This window comes from Pinus tabuliformis, chromosome 1_2, assembly GCF_031772625.1.
Source record: "Pinus tabuliformis cultivar Carrire ecotype Pingquan chromosome 1_2, CPIR1, whole genome shotgun sequence".
Classification (NCBI taxonomy): domain Eukaryota; kingdom Viridiplantae; phylum Streptophyta; class Pinopsida; order Pinales; family Pinaceae; genus Pinus; species Pinus tabuliformis.
This window is the reverse complement of record NC_142298.1, coordinates 72,520,175-72,540,549: the sequence shown is the minus strand read 5'-3', so window position 1 is coordinate 72,540,549 and position 20,375 is coordinate 72,520,175. Positions and strand designations below refer to the sequence as shown.

The 20,375-nt window shown below is 36.7% G+C and overlaps 1 protein-coding gene across 1 annotated transcript in view; it reads left to right on the top strand.

Moving 5' to 3' along the window:
* LOC149204475 (uncharacterized) overlaps positions 1–13,561 on the top strand; it is a 110,915-nt gene extending 97,354 nt beyond the window's left edge. Inside the window, exon 2 of the mRNA XM_089394722.1 lies at positions 13,125–13,561. The gene's annotated coding sequence lies outside the window, so the exon portion shown is untranslated. The remainder of the gene's footprint in view (positions 1–13,124) is intronic.
* Positions 13,562–20,375: the final 6,814 nt, after the last annotated feature.

The window sequence follows — 20,375 nt, the reverse complement described above, 5'->3', positions numbered from 1 at the left end:
ACTTCTCTCTACTCTCCTAGGGTGACACTCAGAGTTCACCGAAGGTAGAGGTGGAATTCCCGCTTGGGAATCCCTCGTGCTAAACAACATCGGTTGACTTGGCTAAACAACTCAAGAAAACTTGTGTTCAAAAGTTAAATTGTCAAAAGATGCAAATGAAGGCCTCTTCTCCTTATTTATAATTGTTGGCCTCCTTTTCTCCCTTGGTGGCCCCCACTCTTTCTCTCTCCTAATTCACACCCCTCCTCTTTTCTCTCTCCTCCAAGAGTGCGAGTTCCCTTCTTGGGCCAAATTTCTCTCTTGTGGGCCCCACGTTCCACTAGAGCTACAATTTCCCTTTTTCCTCCTAAGTCCCAATGCTAGAATTGCCTCCTCTTCCAAAAATTGTCTCTAATGCGAAAAATCAAAATTGGGGATATTACACTTCGGTTGTTTAGTTGTGAATTAAACCACAAGGGAGGCTTCCCTATATATAGATCACCTAAAGGATATTCAACAAGAAGGATTTTAAGGGGATGGAAAGGTCTAATGATTGGGATAAGGTATTGGCATAGCCAAGAAGGCTAAGATACTCTTTATCAAAGTTCAAGTACTTTATCCCTAGACTGCTCGAATGGATTAGCAAGCTGTTATAAGTTAGGGTTGGATAGATTTTCAATGATATGGCATGCAATGTCATATAACGGCTAGAGGAAATAACATTTCAATGATTGATCAATGAAATAACAAGGCTATCAATTAGGTATGCAAGGTTTAGGGTATGCAATTGGGTTTTTATTGTTGAAACATGCATAAAAGTAAAACAACAATAATAAAGATGCTGTCAGCTCTAGCATTAGGGTTTTAGCATGCCATTAATGCTAGGTTTTGCTTTTTTTTCCAATTATTAAATGGAATCCCTGTTAAAAGGGCAATAACACATCAAATAAAATTACTATTTAGCACAATTTCAAGAAACCCTAACCCTAGATACCTAGAATTTAGAGAGAAGGGAGAAAAAATAGTTATAGAGGAAGGATTGATCAAGACATCCTAGACTAGTGCTTTCATCTACATGGGCAATGGAGTCTTCTAGGGAAAATTTAGTGAAGAAGGATTTAACGAAGAGAGTGAAAGGGCAATAGCCTCTTCTTACAAATATTTGCGACTTCCTTAAAAAGGAGATTTTAAGTTTAGGGGATACACAATTCAGAGTTCTCTTGAAGGGTTCAAGGAAAACAACTTCTCATGGCACCAAGAATCAAGATTTCAAGATAAATATTGAAATTTCAAACATGGCACACATAGAAACCCTAATTCACATAAGATAGCATGCAAAATTTAAAAGATAGACAATAAACTTAGAAAATTTCCACAAGAATCTCTTCAATCTGTCCCAAGAAACCTCTTTGTGCAAAAAGATCCCTCTCCAAGAAAAACTCACACCATAGATTCACATTGCGGCCAAGTAGAATAAAAGACAAGAGCTAGTGCACACTTCTAGAGAAGAAGTGTGATGAATAATGATGATGAAAATGAAAAGTGACTCCCCTCTATTTATATGAGGGTAACCAAGTCACTTTTTTATGATTTTAGAAGCAAAGCAATAAAACAAGTTTACTTGAATGTTCAACTAGGTCAAAGGTCACATGCCAACTTGAAATAACTTTAAAAAATAGCAAAATGTAAAAATAACCCACATGTTTGGGAGAAAAATAGTCTCCACCATGACTTCATCTTCCAAAATAAGCAATAATGCATCAGGTGAGGCAATGGTCCAACAATGTTCCTCACTCCATGAAAAGCTCAAAGTGCATATGTACACTCCAAATGGCACCTCCTTTGCCATGAGGTCATCCAAAAGGAGGCACATGTCACCCTTTCCATGGATGTAGTAGTGACGTGGCACCATTTAGGGCAAGCATTGGCATCAAACGCTGATATGCTAGCCCTCTCAAGTAATCTCAATGACAACCATCCTCATCTGGGCTTCAAAACAAGGCATCATCCATCAATGAGGGTCAAGGTCAACCTAGGGGCAACCTGGGTCCATTTGGGCACATCATCAAATATACCAACACCCAAGCTTTCAAGTTTAGCGTTTTAGCATCTGGAGGCTCATCAAGAGGTGTAGAAGCATGTAGAAGTTGCTCAGTGTCCAACACTCATCTCTAGAGGGGCAACTTTGGGGCCACAAAGTCATGCCTGCTCTTAGAACAAGGCAAAGAACTTCTTGGAAGGTGTTGCAGACGAGTCAAGCTATCCCTTAAGGGATCTTTGCTGCATGTGTGATACCAACTGAACAAAACCTCTCAAGATCAAGTGAGATCAACTTCATTAGGGACCTAAAACCATCAAAGCCATTAAAGCATCACAATGGACCATATCTAATCCTAGGGGCACATAGATACTTCACACAAAACTCACCTTCAAATGTCTAACTAGATCTAGACTCGTAAACAAGTTACCTCACTTATGTTAGATGATTATGTTACGTGCCCCCAAGTGGAGTGATATGTCCCATGTTGATCCATAGGTGTGTGTAATATGGTGGTCATTGAGTGGGAAAGACTTCAAGGAAGATGCCACAACCGCGAGAACAATTAATGTGGTCTTGTTGGAAACACTGAGAGGGGAGGTGAACCAATATTCCTTTTCAATTGTTACTTATACCAGTTAAATCAATTATATTTAGAACACAAAATAAGCAATAGGAATAAATGCTTTTATTAATATAATCTTTATAATGAATCAAGTACAATATATAGGGCTCCAACCCTTGATGAAGACACTGATCTTCAATTCCCCAGGCTCCAACCTGTTGCCAAGCACCAACTTGGTCTTTTGTGAGGCTCCAAGCTCTAGGGCTCCGACCCTATCTTGTCAAGGCACCAACCTTGGATTTAGGAGCATCAACTCCAAGGACACCAATTCTTCCAATTTTGAGGCATCAACCCCAAGGGCTCCGACCCTATCTTGTCAAGGCACTAACCTTGGATTTAGGAGCATCAACTCCAAGGACACCAATCCTTCCAATTCTGAGGCATCAACCCCAAGGGATTCGACCCTTTGCTATATATTGTCTAGATATGCTTGGTAGTAATTCTCTACTTCCAAAATCTTTTTCACTGAATTCTGTCTATCTATAGCTTCACTGCTACATCAATGACAACCTATCGTCATATGAAGGAGTCTTCACAACTCTTCATATTTCCCAAACAGAGTCTGCAAAGTTACCTCATAATGATTTCAAATAGGCATCATGATCTCCAATAATGTTTCCAAGATTTGCTGAAGTTTTCCAACAAGATATTAGCACTAAGCCTCAATGTATGCACAAAAGCAATTCTCTGTTTTCAAGCCTCTGTTCTTATTGTCCCAGTAACTGCTTTAGGAGTGATTGCTGCGATATCTTACTTCCAAGGAACAAACTCACAAATACTTCAACACTGGTGTTGTGTACTGCTTCCTTCAACTGATGACTGATGAAATCTTACTTTGCTGGTTCGAGGTCAAACAAATCTTCACAAAAAAACTGTTCTTTAGGTTGAGGTTTGTACTTCTTCTAATTCATCATAGGTCGAGCCTTTCAAAGATTAACCCAATCAACAGAATTTCTTGACCTTCGGCTTCCTTCTTTCCTGCTGGACCTTCGGCTTCCTTCCTTCCCGCTCGACCTTCGGCTTTCTCTGTTTCTTCAAGTTCACGAGTTGTGAACTGTTACTTCTTCTCTATGTTAGATGCATGAAATCCGTTGCTTGAAGTGAAGTGTTTCAACTTGTATATATATGAGTTTTGCCAATAACCAAAAGACACGTTCATTGGGAGGAGAGGTCGACTTATGAGTTTGCACATTAAAAGATTTTATCGGAGAGGCCCTTTTTTTAATATTCATCCAAGGCTATACCCACATGGAGGTCCCACATTAATCACAATCGCAACTGCAACATTATCACATTAATCGCAATCGCAACATTCATGAAAATCAGAGTTATTCCTTTAATCCCACAATCACAATTTTCGGAGGTTTGCACATAACATAGCGATTCCCCTACTGCCGATGGAGCGGATGCGATATGATCTTAAGTAGTTGTTAATAAATCCGTCGGGTCCACAACCTTATCGCAATCAACAGTTTGACATCCCTTAGAAACTAGCGATACTGCGGATGTGATATTGTATAAAGTCATGTTATAGTGGTGCAGCGGGTCCGCAATATTATATCGCAATCAAAGGTTTTACCGTGACCTTTATGACCTGCAATATGAAAGTTCATACGACAGATGCGATATAGTATTAAGGTGTATTATAATGGAACCATCGGGTCCGCAGTACATATCGCAATCGATGTTTTACCGTGACATCTCGTTAAGACTTGTGATATGAAAGTTCTGATGAGGCGGATGCGATATAACATAACGGTGTATTCTAATGGAGTGGTCGGGTCCGCATATCAAATCGCAATCGGGGGTTTTGTGCAGTGGCATATAATAGAACCTGCTGATATGATATGTTAACTCCTCCGGTTTATGCACTGTGAACTTTTAAAAGGTTTCCACGGTTTATTCCTTCCTCCGATATTGCTCTTACTCTTGGCATATGCGATAGATCTGCTTTGTCTTGGCTTGTCACTCCTGTGGCTTCTCTTCACTCCTATGACTTCCGATACACTACTCCGATAGCTCTTCTATGATGGCTTCCGATATCTTTCCTCCTCGGTTCCACTGTTTCTATTACGTTTGTATTCAATCCTTGGATCCTCCATGAGCAGTGTCATGATCAATGGGCAGCCTCACATGTCACAAGAATTTTCCATCACAAAAACTGCCATATTGACATCAATGACAACCTAAATTAATAGGTCTAACATGTAATGATGTAAGGAGGGTGCATTCTTGGTGGCATGAGTTACTCCTTTCCTCGGTCCGCTTTTTCCACTCCTTTGGTGCACCTTTTACTTTAATGATTTATCTTTGTTTGATGCATAGCTTAGGAGCCCAAGCTTGCCTTATGTTTTTCCAACACCCCTTTAAGATGTAGTAGTTTCTTGTTCATTGGGCTTGGGACATTCAAGAGTTCATTTCTTTTAGTTGAAGTATTAAATGCTTGAGGAACTAGGTGATGGCTAATGAGGGGGGTGTTGAGAATTCAATAGGGCAATGAATATGTTAATTCTCTTGTCTTGATAACTGTTTGTGTTACCTTTTTACTTATTAGCTTTGTTCGTTATTATTCCAATGTGCAATACATCAAACAACTACCAAAACAATAAGAACAGTGACACAGTATATAGGCTGCAAGCCAGGGCCAAAACCCCTCCTCTTGAGGGGAAAACCCGTAAATCTCTTCTTTATCTTTCAGATCTTTCAATTGACGAATACCATGACCTAGACTCAGACAAATACCCTCCAAGATCAAGTCTACCATGACCTCTAGCTGCAATATCTTCGACCTCCCAGTAGATCCGAAAATTTTGCTCCCCAACAACTGCTGCAACTGCTACTGCTCCTCTAGGAGACTTCGATCTCCCTCTAATAGCCTTCCTCTTGACTTCATTTGCCTTGACTTGAGTCCTAGGGCTAGTAGGATGCCCTAAGAGACCTTCGCTTGCCTTCCCTTCTCTTCTCCTTCAAAATCGAACCCCAAAAGATCTAGCGTAGAAAAACCCTAACTTTGACCTTCCCAAAAGAATAGATAAGGCCCAAAAACTTTGACTTCTTTGACTTCCTCTTCTTCACACTTCCTTCTTGACTTCTTTTTCTTCTGCTTCTTCGCATAAGAGATGAGTGAGTGAGTGATCCAAATGGAGGACGAGTTCCTCTTATATATAGGCTTCTTCAAGGTTGGACGTGGCTCTTCATTTAGGCCGACTTGACAACTCATTAGGCCGACTTGATCTTGGAGGTATTTTGACACTTTAAAGACAAAATAATTTTTTCTTTACACTTTACAATGTGCCCATAGGGTCTTCAATATATGACAATGACTCTTATACCTAGGACAAATCCTAGAAGCACTCAATATGTGCTTGACGTAGAAAATAAAAGAGCTTGAGCATGAAACCCATGCTCCAATAATAATAATAATAATAATTTCTTTTTCATTTTATATTTACAAGAATACATTTCATACTTATGAAGACCGAACCTAGTTACACATTTTTCAACACTCCCTCTTAACTAGGGAGGTCTTCATAAGAGGTACATGGCCATTCTCAATTTGAATAGATCTCATAAGAAGAGTCAGATTGGTAACCCATCAGTCTAGGATAATATTAACCAACATTGTCACATAGCAAGGCCTTGACTAACAACTCTATCTCTCCACAAGATCAGAGCACAATGTTGGCGAGACCAACGATATATATAGACACCATCATCATTGTCTCCCAAGGCACATACCCCACCCGGGTGTTCACAGAGTATGACCTCCCATTGGACTATTCTTATCTTGGGTAGCTAATCTTCAAAGAATATCGGTCCACGATTAATCTTGTCTTGAATGCCCTACCACATTCTCAAAGAGTATCGAATGCTAGATGGTTACCCAATCCTCCATTCTTTCTTCCCAAGTGAAGACAAGAATGTAGTGTCTATCTCTCCCTCTCAATTAGGGAGGACAATCCACCAAACCAAGCTTGTCCCTTAAGTATACAAGCTTCTTGTTCGGAAGTGATTTCGTCAATAATTCAGCTATCTGCTCATCAGTGGTGATATACCATCACTGCAACACACCATTTTGTACTAGCTCTCGAATATAGTGATACTTGTTGTTGATATGCTTTATCTTTCCATGAAACACTGGGTCGTTAGATAAACGAATACAACTAGTGTTATCACAAAGTATCACTGTAGAGTTCAACGGTCCTTCAAACAAGTGGGATAGCAGCTTCCTTAACCAGACTGCTTCTTTGCTTACTTCACATGCTGCAACATATTCAGCCTCAGCATTACTCAAAGCAATGGTGTCTTGCTTTCTGCTCATCCATGAGACCATGGACGATCCTAAACTGAAATATCCTCCCGTAGTGCTTCTTCCATCTTGTTCATTGCCTTCCCAGTCGAAATCTGTATACCTAATCAATTGGACATCATTCCTTCTATCATATTTTAGACAGTAGTTGATGGTTCCTCGCAGATATATCAGAATATGCTTTGCTACTATCCAATGATCATGCTTCGGCTCCACTTGGAATTGACTGAGTACATTTACTACAAAACATATGTCTGGTCAAGTATTCACCAAGTACATCAATGAGCCAACAAGTTGTCTATACCTGGAAGGATTCACAGGGCTTGATTCAAAACTCCTCAGTCTCTTCAAGTTTGTGATCATCAGAGTGGTCATAGGTTTATAGTCCATCATGTCGAACTTCTTTAGAATCTCGATCACATACTTTCCTTGACCCAAATAGACTTCATTTGGTCCTTGCCAGACTTCTAGTCCCAAATATTAATGCATTAGCCCAAGATCCTTCATGTCAAATTCTGCTGCCAGTTGCTTCTTACATTCTTCAATTCGACCTTCTACACTTGTTAAGAGAAGATCATCTACATACAGAAGAATAATTATAGGTTCATTGTTTACAAACTTAATATAAAGGCTTGAGTCAGCAGAACTTTTTGTGAAGCCTATTCTCTATAGGCATGCATCCATTCTAGCATACCATGCCCTTGGTGCTTGCTTGAGGCCATGCTTTCTTCAATTTGCAAACATATTCCTTCTTATCTTTGACTTCAAATCCCAAGGGTTGTTCTATATAGACTTCCTCATCTATAGTGCCATTCAGAAACACAGTCTTGACATCCATTTGGTGGATGTTCCATCCCATTGATGCTGCCAGAGAGACTAATGATCGAATCGTTGTATATCTTGTTGTTGGAGCAAATGTTTCTTCATAGTCGATGCCTTCAAGTTGAGAGAACCCTCTAGCCACAAATCTTGCTTTATACTTATCTATACTTCCATTAGCTGCATGCTTGATCTTATAGATCCACTTGGAAGTAACCACAGATTTGTCTTCGGGCCTAGGTACGATCTCCCAGACTCCATTCTTCATTATAGATTGATACTCTTCATTCATGGCATCCTTCCATTCTCGATGTTCTACAGCCTCTTCAAAGGTGGATGGTTTTGCTTCTATTAATTTTGTCATGTATGCAACATACCCAAAATACTTCTTGGGTTTCTTACTTTCTCTAAATGATCCTTGTGTTGCCCCATGACCTTTTGCATCAAGTAGTGTGGATTTCAACCAATTAGGTCTTTTCCTTGTTTCGGGAATGACCATGGGTTGAACAGGTTCACTTGGCCCTTCTTCTTCATGGTGTGATCCTTCTCCTTCCTTGTCAACTTCTTCCTCAAACATCGGAAGTTCTTCGTTATCAGAATATATGGAAAGTTCTTTTGACTTCTTGAATGCTATACTCTCGTCAAATATGACATCACAACTAACTTTAAAGTGATGAGTTACTATACCCAACAAAAGTCCCCTTCATACCAGAAGGATCCAACTTCTTTCTTTTGTCCTTTGGTATATGAATATACATAGGACACCCAAAGATTCAAAGATGATCTACAAATGGCTTCTTCGCAGTGAACACTTCTTCTAGAGTCTTGTTATCTAGAGATCTGTGAGGACATCGATTTTGAATGTAGACCGCTGTCTTGGTTGCCTCTCCCCATAGAAACTTAGGTAGATCTTGATCGTGTAACATTGCTTTTACACTTTCTTCAATGGATCTATTCTTTCTTTGCGACTCCATTTTGTTCAAGATTGTATGGGACTATCAACTCCCTCTTAATCCTAGACTCCTTACAGAATGCTATAATCTCTTTAGATGTATATTCTCCTCCATTATCAGATCTTAGTATCTTGATTCTTCTTTCTGTAAGGTTCTCCACTTCAACTTTGAATTCTTGAAATTTTGTAAATACTTCATCCTTGGTTTTCATTAAGTAAACCCAGGTCTTTCTTGAATGATCATCTATGAATGTGACATAGTATAGATGGCCTCCAAGTGATTTTGGAGTCATAGGGCCACATACATCAGAGTGAATAAGATCCAAGATTTCTTTCGACCGCGAAGCACTGCTTCCAAATGGTCTCTTGGTATTCTTACCCAATGCACATCCCTTGCAGACACCTTCATGATCTTCCTTTAGATTTGGGATTCCATCTACTATGGAATTTAAAGTTGGAAGAATTTTGAAATGTAGATGACCAAACCTTCAATGCCAAAGTTCACATGGACTAATCTCAATGTGAACTAGGGCTTGGTTTACAGGAGATATTAATCTGTAAAGCCTTCCTTCTCGGATACCAATAACTTTAGCTTGATCTATGCTTGAGTCCTTTCCCCAAACAACTACCTTTCCATCAATGAAGGCTACTCTATCTCCTTTATCTTCTAAACTTGAAATAGAAAGTAAATTTTTGTGCAAACCTGGAACAAATAGAATGTTGTTGAGGTGGATGTTGCTTCCATCCTTGAGTTTTATGGAAGTTGATCCAATGCCCTTCACCGGATAGCTTTTGTTGTCTCCAAGTTCCACAGAGTAAGCGGATTTTCCTTTTGATAAGGTCTTCAATTGGTTGGAGTGACCAATTATGTGCCTTTATGCACCACTATCAATTACCCAGATGTCTTTGTCTTGAAATGTACTAGAGAGAGCTGAAAAGAGACCTTCATCCCTTTCATTGATTGATGCCTTCTTTGAAGAGAATAAGAGACTCCATGCTTCCTTGATACCTTTCTTGAGATGGCTTGTAATCTTCTTGATGAACTTCTTCATTGTAGAGCTTCATGATGCCCTTAGAGAACCAAAGCTCTGAACCCATGTTGAGAATTCAATAGGGCAATGAATATGTTAATTCTCTTAACTTGATAACTGTTTGTGTTACCTTTTTATTTATTAGCTTTGTTCGTTATTATTCCAATGTGCAATACATCAAACAACTACCAAAACAGTAAGTACAATGACAATTTATAGGTTGCAAGCCAGAGCCAAATCCCCTCCTCTTGAGGGGAAAACTCGTAAATCTCTTCTTATCTTTCAGATCTTTCAATTGACGAATACCATGACTTAGACTCAGACAAATACCCTCCAAGATCAAGTCTACCATGACCTCCAACCACAATATCTTTGACCTCCCAGTAGATCTGAAAATTTTGCTCCCTAGCAACTGTTGTTGCTCCTCTAGGAGACTTCGATCTCCCTCTAATAGCTTTCCTCTCGACTTCGCTTGCCTTGACTTGAGTCCTAGGCAGGGTTGCAGGGGAGTGCCACTCCCCCCCTCACGACCTCGCTCCCGATTCACGCTCCAGGCAAAAAAAATGCTCCCTGGTTTTTTGGGAGTGTTTAGTCTTTTTTGCAATTTTTTTTGCAGTAATATTCCAAATGCATTTTTTTAGAGAAATAAATAAGTTTTGAGTGGAGCAGCCTAATGATCAAGCCTATGGCCCTAGTATTGATATGCGATTCATGGTAATGTTAAATTCTTAAAGTAAAAGTGACATTCTCCTTAATCTTCATTTTCATCCTTTTACTTAAATTTTTAACATTACCATGAAATGACTCATTGGATTTCATAAGGAGAAAGTAGAAATTTAGATTTCATTCAAAATGCAACAGAGTTATTAGTCTTTCAGGATTTCATGATTGGGTGGATTGCAATGTTTCCATTGGATTTTGTCATGTATTAGGGTATGGAACTCAAATTTAATCAAGAGCACCAATCCCTTTATGTACCTTGATGTTAGGCACATTGGTTGTCAAGCTCCTCTATCATGACCCTCCTAAAAATGTACGCGTCACTCAAACAAAATCTTGACTTGACATGCTATGCTTTTTCTATCTTATGTGAATGCTTAGAGGGTGATATTAATGACAAAGATCCGTATATAGATCCAGGGGTAATGACAAAGATACCTCTGGATATTAATGCTTAGAGGGTGATATTAATGACAAAGATCTTGATTTTCCAACAAGACTAAAAAATTAGACATTTCTCATGGCAGTGAGAGGCCCAAGCATTAGTAATAGATAATATATTTACTTGTCTGTTTTAGTTTCTAGTAGTTTTTATAACTGTTGACTCTTCTATATTTATTATGATATTTTTTGTAAACAATATATGACAATTTTGAATTTTGAAAGCTTGAAACTTTAAGATTGATGAATCATGAGACTCAATATGTTGTATGTTACTAACTTGTGGATGTGGTTGATGAAGATTATAACTTATAGATGATTGTTGTTATATGGTTCAATCTTCTTTTTTTTTTAATCTAATTCATCATTCTACATGCTTTTGTTGACATATATGCATCAAAACATAAAAAATATATATTATATAAAAAACGCTCCCGGAATTGCTCCCAAACCAGGAGCTTCTGAAAATGTTGCTCCCGCTCTCGCTCCCACTCCCCGTTTTCGCTCCTGCTCCCAAGTAACCTTGGTTCTAGGGCTAGTAGGATGCACTAAGAGACCTTCGCTTGCCTTCCCTTCTCTTCTCCTTCAAAATCAAACCATAGAAGATCCAACGCAGAAAAAACTAGCTTCAACCTTTCCAGAAGAATAGATAAGGCCCAGAAACTTCGACTTCTTCGACTTCCTCTTCTTCCCACTTCCTTCTTGACTTCTTCTGCTTCTTCACATGAGAGATGAGTGAGTGAGTGATCCAAATGGAGGGTGAGTTCCTCTTATATATAGGCTTCTTCAAGGTTGGACGTGGCTCTTCATTTAGGCCGACTTGATCTTGGAGGTATTTTGACACTTTAAAGACAAAATAATTTTTTCTTTACACTTTACAATGTGCCCATAGGGTCTTCAATATATGACAATGACTCTTATACCTAGAACAAACCCTAGAAACACTCAATGGGTGCTTGACCTATAAAATAAAAGAACTTGAGCATGAAACCCATGCTCCAATAATAATAATAATTTCTTTTTCATTTTATATTTACAAGAATACATTTCAATATTTATGAAGACCAAACCTAGTTACACATTTTTCAACAGGGGGTAGAGGTCATGCTAAGCTTTCTCCCATGTGCTAAATATGTCCCAACCATATTTTGCATTTTACATTTTTTTTTCATTGTGGCTTTATATGCTTTTATCATTCTTTCAGCTGCATCAACCTTTGGGGCCAGGTTTTTGAGCTCCTACTCAAGGATGTGGATATAGGCTGCCAATCGCAATGTCCAATGACTATCAACCTAGAGAATGGAGGTGGATAATTGAGAGAGATTGAAAGTGGTATGGATTACCTTGGACACACTATATCAATCATTGTCTCCCCAATAGTGCCCTTCTTAAACCCTACGGTCTCAGAGGAAGTCTCACTGGACTAGAGTCAAAGACTAACCTCCCAAGTGAAGTGTGGGAACAAGATACAATTGAGATGGGTCAATCATCCAGTTTGCGTCATGATCCATATTAATATGCCCCTATCATTAAATGAAAGCACATAATTGCCAGAATGGTTAGAGTACATGCCGATAGATGACCCACTTTCCTTCAAGAAGGATGGCAGATGGGTGAGAGGATTGACTAGAGCAATAGGTGGAGAACTTTGGCATAATGCTATCTGCTGACCATCATAAGGCTGTTGGTTGGCTGGCTGTCAAATGAGGAGAATATTTTTTTCTCCTTTGGGTTTCCCACTTTTCTTGGGCAACAGTTGCAAACAGCTTTTCCTTGCTGTTGCTCAAGGCTACGAGTTTGATCAACTGGTTTGCTATCATCTCTTAACAGTTTACACTCATTTTCAAATTTCCTTTATCATATACTTCTATTAAATGGTAATTGAGGAATACTGTGTTATGAATTTATGGGTTTGTTGAAAGGAGTTTTACAAAGATCTTTAGTTTGATTACTGTAATGATTAGTCTTTGAGATTGTGGTCCCACATATTCTTTTGCTTTGGCATATGTTACCTGTATTATTCCGGTGTCTTCACTTAAACATAATGTGATTTCCCTTTCACTCTTTTGTTTGTCCATCACCTTCGCTCCATTTTTCTTCTTAACGGTCTCAATGCCTTTCTCCTTATTCTTCAATTTGTTCTGTTTTCTTTTCCTTTGGTACTGTATTGACTATTATGGTTGCCTTGATTTCTGATTGTTTTACTGCAGGTACAAATTCTAGTTGCCCAAAGCTTATTTTGGATGGGGACCATGTAAAAGCTTATCGTAACTGAAATTTAATGGCGCTTGTGCACATTATTTGCAAGATGATGGTCACCAACTTTTAAAAGAAAGAAGAAACGGGAAGGAAGTTGGCTGTACAGTAGATTTGGCATTTGCATTGATTGAAGCTTTTCATGTACACAGAGAGATTTGTGTACAACGGATTGCTTGAGAGTTTATATTTGGAATTTGCATTGATTGAAGCTTTTAATGTACACAATTAAAGATCTGTGTGCAAAGGATTGCTTGAGAATCTATTTAAGTGACTGCCATGATGTATAAAAAGAATGGGGTTTTCTACGTGGATGGGTTGACGTCACTTTGAAGGCATAGCACACAATAATGACGAGAGCTGTAGTAGAGGCTGAGGTCTGGCAATTGAATGAAGATGAGATCAAAATAAGGGTATCTTGCAAATGTCAGATTTTGGTTGGTGGCAGAGTGGATGATCTGCCTAAATTAATAGAGACAAGCTGGGCCTAACAAGCAGGAACAAATGCAATGAATAGTATTGCATAATTAGAAATAGAAAATAATGCATCGAAAGAGCAGAGAAAATGTATTTATGCAAAGAGGGAGAGAGTTGAACTTTGATTTCAGTTTTGAAATGGTGGAGTGACAGCATTTTGTTCTGTCAAACGATTCCCTTTTGAAAGAAGGATGATGATAGATAGTAGTAAAAACAAATGCTATGGGAAGTTAGGAGTGAAGATGACAGTTGTAACACAAATACTTGTAGGAAGCGATAATGAAATTTATGTTACTATTGTACGCTTGTGTTCTGACTCTTCCCAACCCTTTTTAATAGTTTTAATCATTAACATTTAGCATGGAGACAAGGTTGATACACGTAATTTTTTTGTAGGTATTATTTGGTCTATCAATAATCGGTGGAATTTCCAATGTGAGAAATAACCTTTTAAATACCTACTGTTTATTAGTTTTGCAATCATAACATTTGAATACTGAATTGAGTATTCGGATTTCAGAATTTTCAGCTTACTTATTGTCTCAGCTTATCATTCAGTGTCTTAGGCATTTGTATGTTGCAAATTCCAGTCTTCTATGAGGATGCAGTGCCTACAGTCACCATGCTTTTCAAGCATGGGGATGTTATTGGGGACGTCCCCTGCAGAAATGGTGATGATCCTTGGATACTCTAATAGAATAATGTTATTAAATGCTACATAATGTGTAGAGCACATTTTATTTTATCAACTTGGGTGCATTAGCTTTTTGAATTACCATGCACTGTATTTGCAACCACAACAGTTCCCTGAATGAGAATTCTAATTTATCCATCTGATGCCTAAGTTAATTCATATGAATCTAGCTAAATACATATTTTTAGCCATCACTGCTAAGTATTAAGAACAAGTTCACTGATTAAAGTAGTTAAAGGTAGTATTGTGTATTCTTTTAGATTGTGTAACAACGTTATACAATGTAACCGAATAACCTTAGTCTAACAATGAACATGCAGCACTACAAGAGTGAGTAAGCCCAAGGAAAAACCATACCATACCTTTATGGCATCGATTTTGTAAAGGAAAGGGAGACGAAAATAGATTACTATCAAGGATTTTGCAAGAATGAATGCTGTGCAAAAATAAAGTATTACAAGAAACATAAATTTGATTAACACACCAATAAAATGCAGGACTAACTAAACTAAGAATGTAAACTAGCAATATGTGGAGCATATAACCCATAGAAATGACGAAAGATATTATATACAATACTAGATATAACTAAAACATTTCTGCACCAAGGAATATAAGGCTATCCAGTTTATGCTTCAAGAGTGGGCCCTTACTTTGAAGCTTCACTGAACATTTTCTAAAATCTTTACAAATAAAAACAAGCGCAATATTTCTTAGAACTGCAAGTAATAATAACACTGAAATTAACAATGGCAAATCCATAGACTTCAAAATAATTACATTTATAGAGTATATTTCAAGTCTTTGGTGGTTCCAAAATCCAAGGAAACCCTTAACTAGTCTATTTTTAGATATCAATTACCAACTTTGAAACCAAAATCTGGATCATCACTTGGCGGAATGAATAACGACTATACTTCTTAAAGCTCCACTTGAACCCTTAATTCCCCTATCCGAAAACATGTATTGACAACAATGTAGACTTGTGAGGTAGAGATAATAATTATGCAGTAGAAAATGTTGTAGAAATATAAGTTTTGATTCAAACATTGCTTTTAAGCCTATTACACACTGCTCTCGGTGATTCAAACCATCGATAAAGTCCTTCAAGATTAGCAGCAACATGAGAAATACCATCTTGATTCCACAACACACGATTAGCATTCATCCATAAACAAAAAGATATAAGGAAAATTGCCAATTTAAATTCCACTGATTTTTATGGATGGTCAGATAGGACTTTTTCATTTTTTTTTAATATTTTATTTTGTATAATTAAAAAAAACGTGATTCAAAAGTTGAAAAAGGATTGCAAAAATATGGGAAAATCATTACAATAAATAAAGGGCCCATCATAACACTCCCTCCAGCCCCTGCCCCGCCCGAAATATTTGTCATGTCCATTGTGCAATGACTTTAGGGCATTTTGTAGCATATGTACCTTGCAAATTGCTTCCAAGTCATATGGAGTCATATGAGTGAAAGTAAGTGGCTCATCATATCCTCTAACATTAGTCCTCTCCCATCAAAGCCATTCACCAACGTTATCTACATGAGCATCATTTTCCCAATTATGAGTGGTTTACCACAAAGTTGGAATCTAAATCGAAGCCTTGACCAATTTAGTCTAAGGCTTCAAACAACTTTAACAAATCACTGACTTTGGTTTAAAGCCAATTAAATGCTAGGGAATGAATGCGGTTACATTTGTTTGAGCTCATTAGTAAGCTCATTCCATTGTGATTAACATATTGCTATGGCTAACTTAGTTGAATTACTATAAAAATCTATAACTTTGGAAGCACTTTTTTTGTACTCTCTTCATCACAAAATGAATTGCTAGTTTGAAAGAGACCTTGAGGTACAAAATGTAAGTCTTAATAATCAAAAGGGTTTTCAACTCTTTTTCATTATATATCTCCAATTCTCGGTGCCTATGAATCTCATTATGCAAAGTGGATTGTAATGCTCAAAAGCTCACATCATCAACATAAGGATTTGGAGACCTGCATGTACATTCAAACAATAGATGATTATGCAAATAGACTTAACAGAATATGCTACATTTTTCAAGGATACTATAAAATAAATGCTAGAAATGGCCTCACCTGTGTTCATAGTATTAAAATGTAGAATCTCTAAGAAAACACATTAAAACTAAAACTTATGCCATTGTTCCTTCAAATCAGGGAAAATTTTAAGGATGTAAATTTATCTTAAAGTTTAGAAACCTTGGCGAATCCCACTAGTCCATAATATGAAATCTATAAAATGTTTAGAGATATTTTTGTAAAGATATCCAAATTTACAATATTTTTATGTAGTCTATATATAATTTTTTGGCGATGTTTAGGGTAAAATAATTTCATTCTATAAAATTTGGGCAAATCATTTTTACAAAAAAAGGGAAATTTGTAAATCTTTTTTTTGGAAAAAGTATAGAAAATTAGCCCATGGGCGAATATTAGCCCCTAAAATTTTCCCTGCTTCAAATACAAGGTGTAAACCTTAGGAGAGGGTCTATATTTCAGCATTTTAGAAGACAATTCTTCCACTTTGGTCACCAATTCCCTCAATGTCTTGATTTTAATTTCATGCTATTGAAATTTCTCTGTTTGTTCATTGTATTCCTGAGCCCTTTTTGTAAGAGCCTCTGATTCTTGTTTCCATTTCTCAATAGCTCAATAATATCCTAATGGTGCACATATGTTTTTTTTAATATCCATGACAACATGATGGTGTGCATCAAGGGTGATAAATCCATTTTCATAAGATTCAACTATAGATTTCCATTTGACAGTTTTGTAGCAACTAAAGCTAATTGAACTTTAAGTTGTTTTAATTATGTGGTCACTTCCCTGGGATTTTCTTTACAATTCCAATGAAAATTTGACATCCAACATCAACTTTATGAGGCGCACCATGTAATTCTACGGTATGAATGAGATTTTCCGTAACATGAATTGGTTGTTCTTTTAGAATTGAACTTCATCTAGAAGTGAGATTGTTTCTAAAAATGTGACTTATTCATCACTCGAAACTTTTACAAAAATTGGAACTTTTTCAAACGTTAAGATATCTTCATAACAAGTTCAACATTATCATGAAAAATTTATGCAACATACTTCTTAATATATTTTTGATCAATTTCTAGTTTTGGCCATTTAGTATTAGCATCACTTTATTCCATATTCCTCTTTAATCTTGTTCTTCTCTGATGAGAATTTGTGGGTGAATTTAGCATGAACTCATTTTGAACTTCTTCAAAAACAACACCAATTACCTTAAGGTCCCTATAAAAGCTTCTTCTCTCTTTTCTTCAATAATCAACTCAATAAATTCTTCTAAACTAATATACGGTTGCTTCCTTTCCAAGGCATCCTTAATTATTAATTGAATTAGGCCATGATGAGACTAAGGATACCACCTTACCTTGCTAAACCCTTTAACCCATTTTCTTGATCAATTGAAGCAATAAATATGGCATGATGATGCACTTACCATGATGAAGATGGGCAAGTTGTCGAAAATGGTATGACGATACTTAGGAAAAACATCACTCACAAGTAATGTGTTTCATTATATGGTACACGACTTCATCCCAAGGTCTAGGCAGTGACACATTTTACCCATTTTCTTGTATCATCAATATATTCATCTTCAAACAATAATTGTTTCTTGGCTTTATATGCTTTTGCTTTCACTTTGAATCAATTTCTTAATAGGTAAACCAATGATTTGAGAGATATTATGCTCAAAGACTTCAATCTAGGTTCCTTTGACCTTAATGACTCTTCCATGCAAATTATGGGGAAATTCAAATGCAATCGCTTCATTATACTCATTGAGTGTCTTGAAATACTATAACCAACATGCTATGTGAAAAATGTTAGCAACTACTTCATTCTGCAAGACAAAAGTAGTGGATGAAGGTTCTTTTATGACAAGATCACCTCCCATAGTTCATTAGTGAAGTCTCTTTGTCACAAACACTTTACTATCTCAAGATAATTACTTCTACTTACTATAGTTGCTTGTTTATGACAATGTAATAAAGGGAAATGATTAATGAAAAGGGGATACACCCATTAGAAGTAATCATGCATCCTTTGTACCTATACATGTCCTGGATCTTGTTATAAATAATAGATAGTTCAAGTGACATAAACTCAATCTTATGACCAGGACTTCTCCTACATCATATCATAATCTTGCCATGCATATTTCAGTTGTGTAAGTGACATTTCATCATCACTCATAAATTAACATGCCATATGATTCCACAAATGGAGAAAATGCACATTTGAAATATGTGACGAAGGCCATCCAAATCCTATTGTTCCTTGTCCCATCCAACCTCCAACAAATTATAATAGTTGATGGATATGGATTCATATCCACAAGCCCATCCATCACACAAATGACTTGACAAAAAATCTACTATGGAAAAGACACTATGAGATATAGTCTTTGCCATACACAACCCCCAACTATGGTAATTGATTGTATCAAACCCTAGTAAGGGAAAGGGTGGGCCAAGTGTAAGGAAGAGGGTGGGAAATAGGAAAGAAAGGTAAAATTTGGCAGAATGATGCAAAATAACCATGCTGAACAAAAAATGAACAATTTCTAAAAAAATTATGTGATGAATGAATGGTAAGAAAAAGAAAAGTAAAAGATACAGTGGGATTTTTGTAGTATATGAGATTTTGTAGCAGACAAGATTCTTCAACAATGTAAATTTTACAATATATGAGATTATGTATCAAACTATGTTCTCCAACAAAGGAAATTCTACAACAATTGAAATTTCATAGCAAACTAAGATCTCTAATGCACAAATTCTAAAGAAAGGGGAACATGCCATTTTAACCCATAAAAAGACATAAATATGTACATAAAAAGACATGCTAAAGAAAATAAATGTTTGTGGATATATATATATATATATATATATATATATTTTTTTTTTTTTGATATTTTCACTGAAACCTTTTCTAGAAAATTGGTTTTGAGGGTTTCCACCATCTTTTCCACCATCTTTTGGTGACACAGGGTTTTCAATATAAGAGTATATGTATGTATATATGTATGGATGCATGTATGTATATTTTGTTTTTTAATTATTTTGTTTATTATTATTATTATTATTTTTCACATTGATGAGAAGGTTATTCTATTTCACACTAAAGGTTTGTAAGGCCTTCAATCAACAACAATCATGAATGTAGTTGAGAAACAAATTCTTGGTTCAATAACAATGTCTTAGATCGATAAAACGATGACTATTACTTGTCAATGATGTCTAGTTGGAATATATTGTTTCTCAACTACATTTATGATCTTTTAACAATGCAAAAATAACATCTCTTCAACTAAATTCTTGCTTCAACTAAATTTCATGGGTAAAAAGATAATTCTTTTTACATGTTACAATGTGCCCAATGGGGTCTTCTTCATATGACAATGAATCTTTTGACTTATTTACCCTAGGAAAAACCCTAGAAGCACTCAATGAGTGCTTGAACTCTAAATAAGATACCTTGATCATAAAACCGATGCTACAAAAATAACAATAATAATTTTTTCTTTCTTTTTACAATATACAAGAATCAAAAGTTCATTTCATATTTATGAAGACTGAACCTAGTTACATATTTCAACACTCCCTCTTATCTAGGGAGGTATTCATAATGGTACATGGACATTCTCAAACTAAATAGATCTCATAAGAAGAGTCAGATTGGTAAGCCATCTCATAAAATATCATTTAAAGTTATCTCTTTGCATCATACCAACCAACGTTGTCACATAACAAGGCCTTGAATAATAACTCTATCTCTCCACAAGATTAGAGCACAATTATGGAAAGACCAATGACTGATAGACACCATCGTCATTGTCTTTCAAGGCACATACCCCGCTCGGGTGTTCATAGGGTATTTCCTTTTAGGACAATTCCTATCTTGGAATAACACATCCTCAAGGAATTTCCTCTTCGACTACTCTTACATCTTGGATTCCCTACCTCATC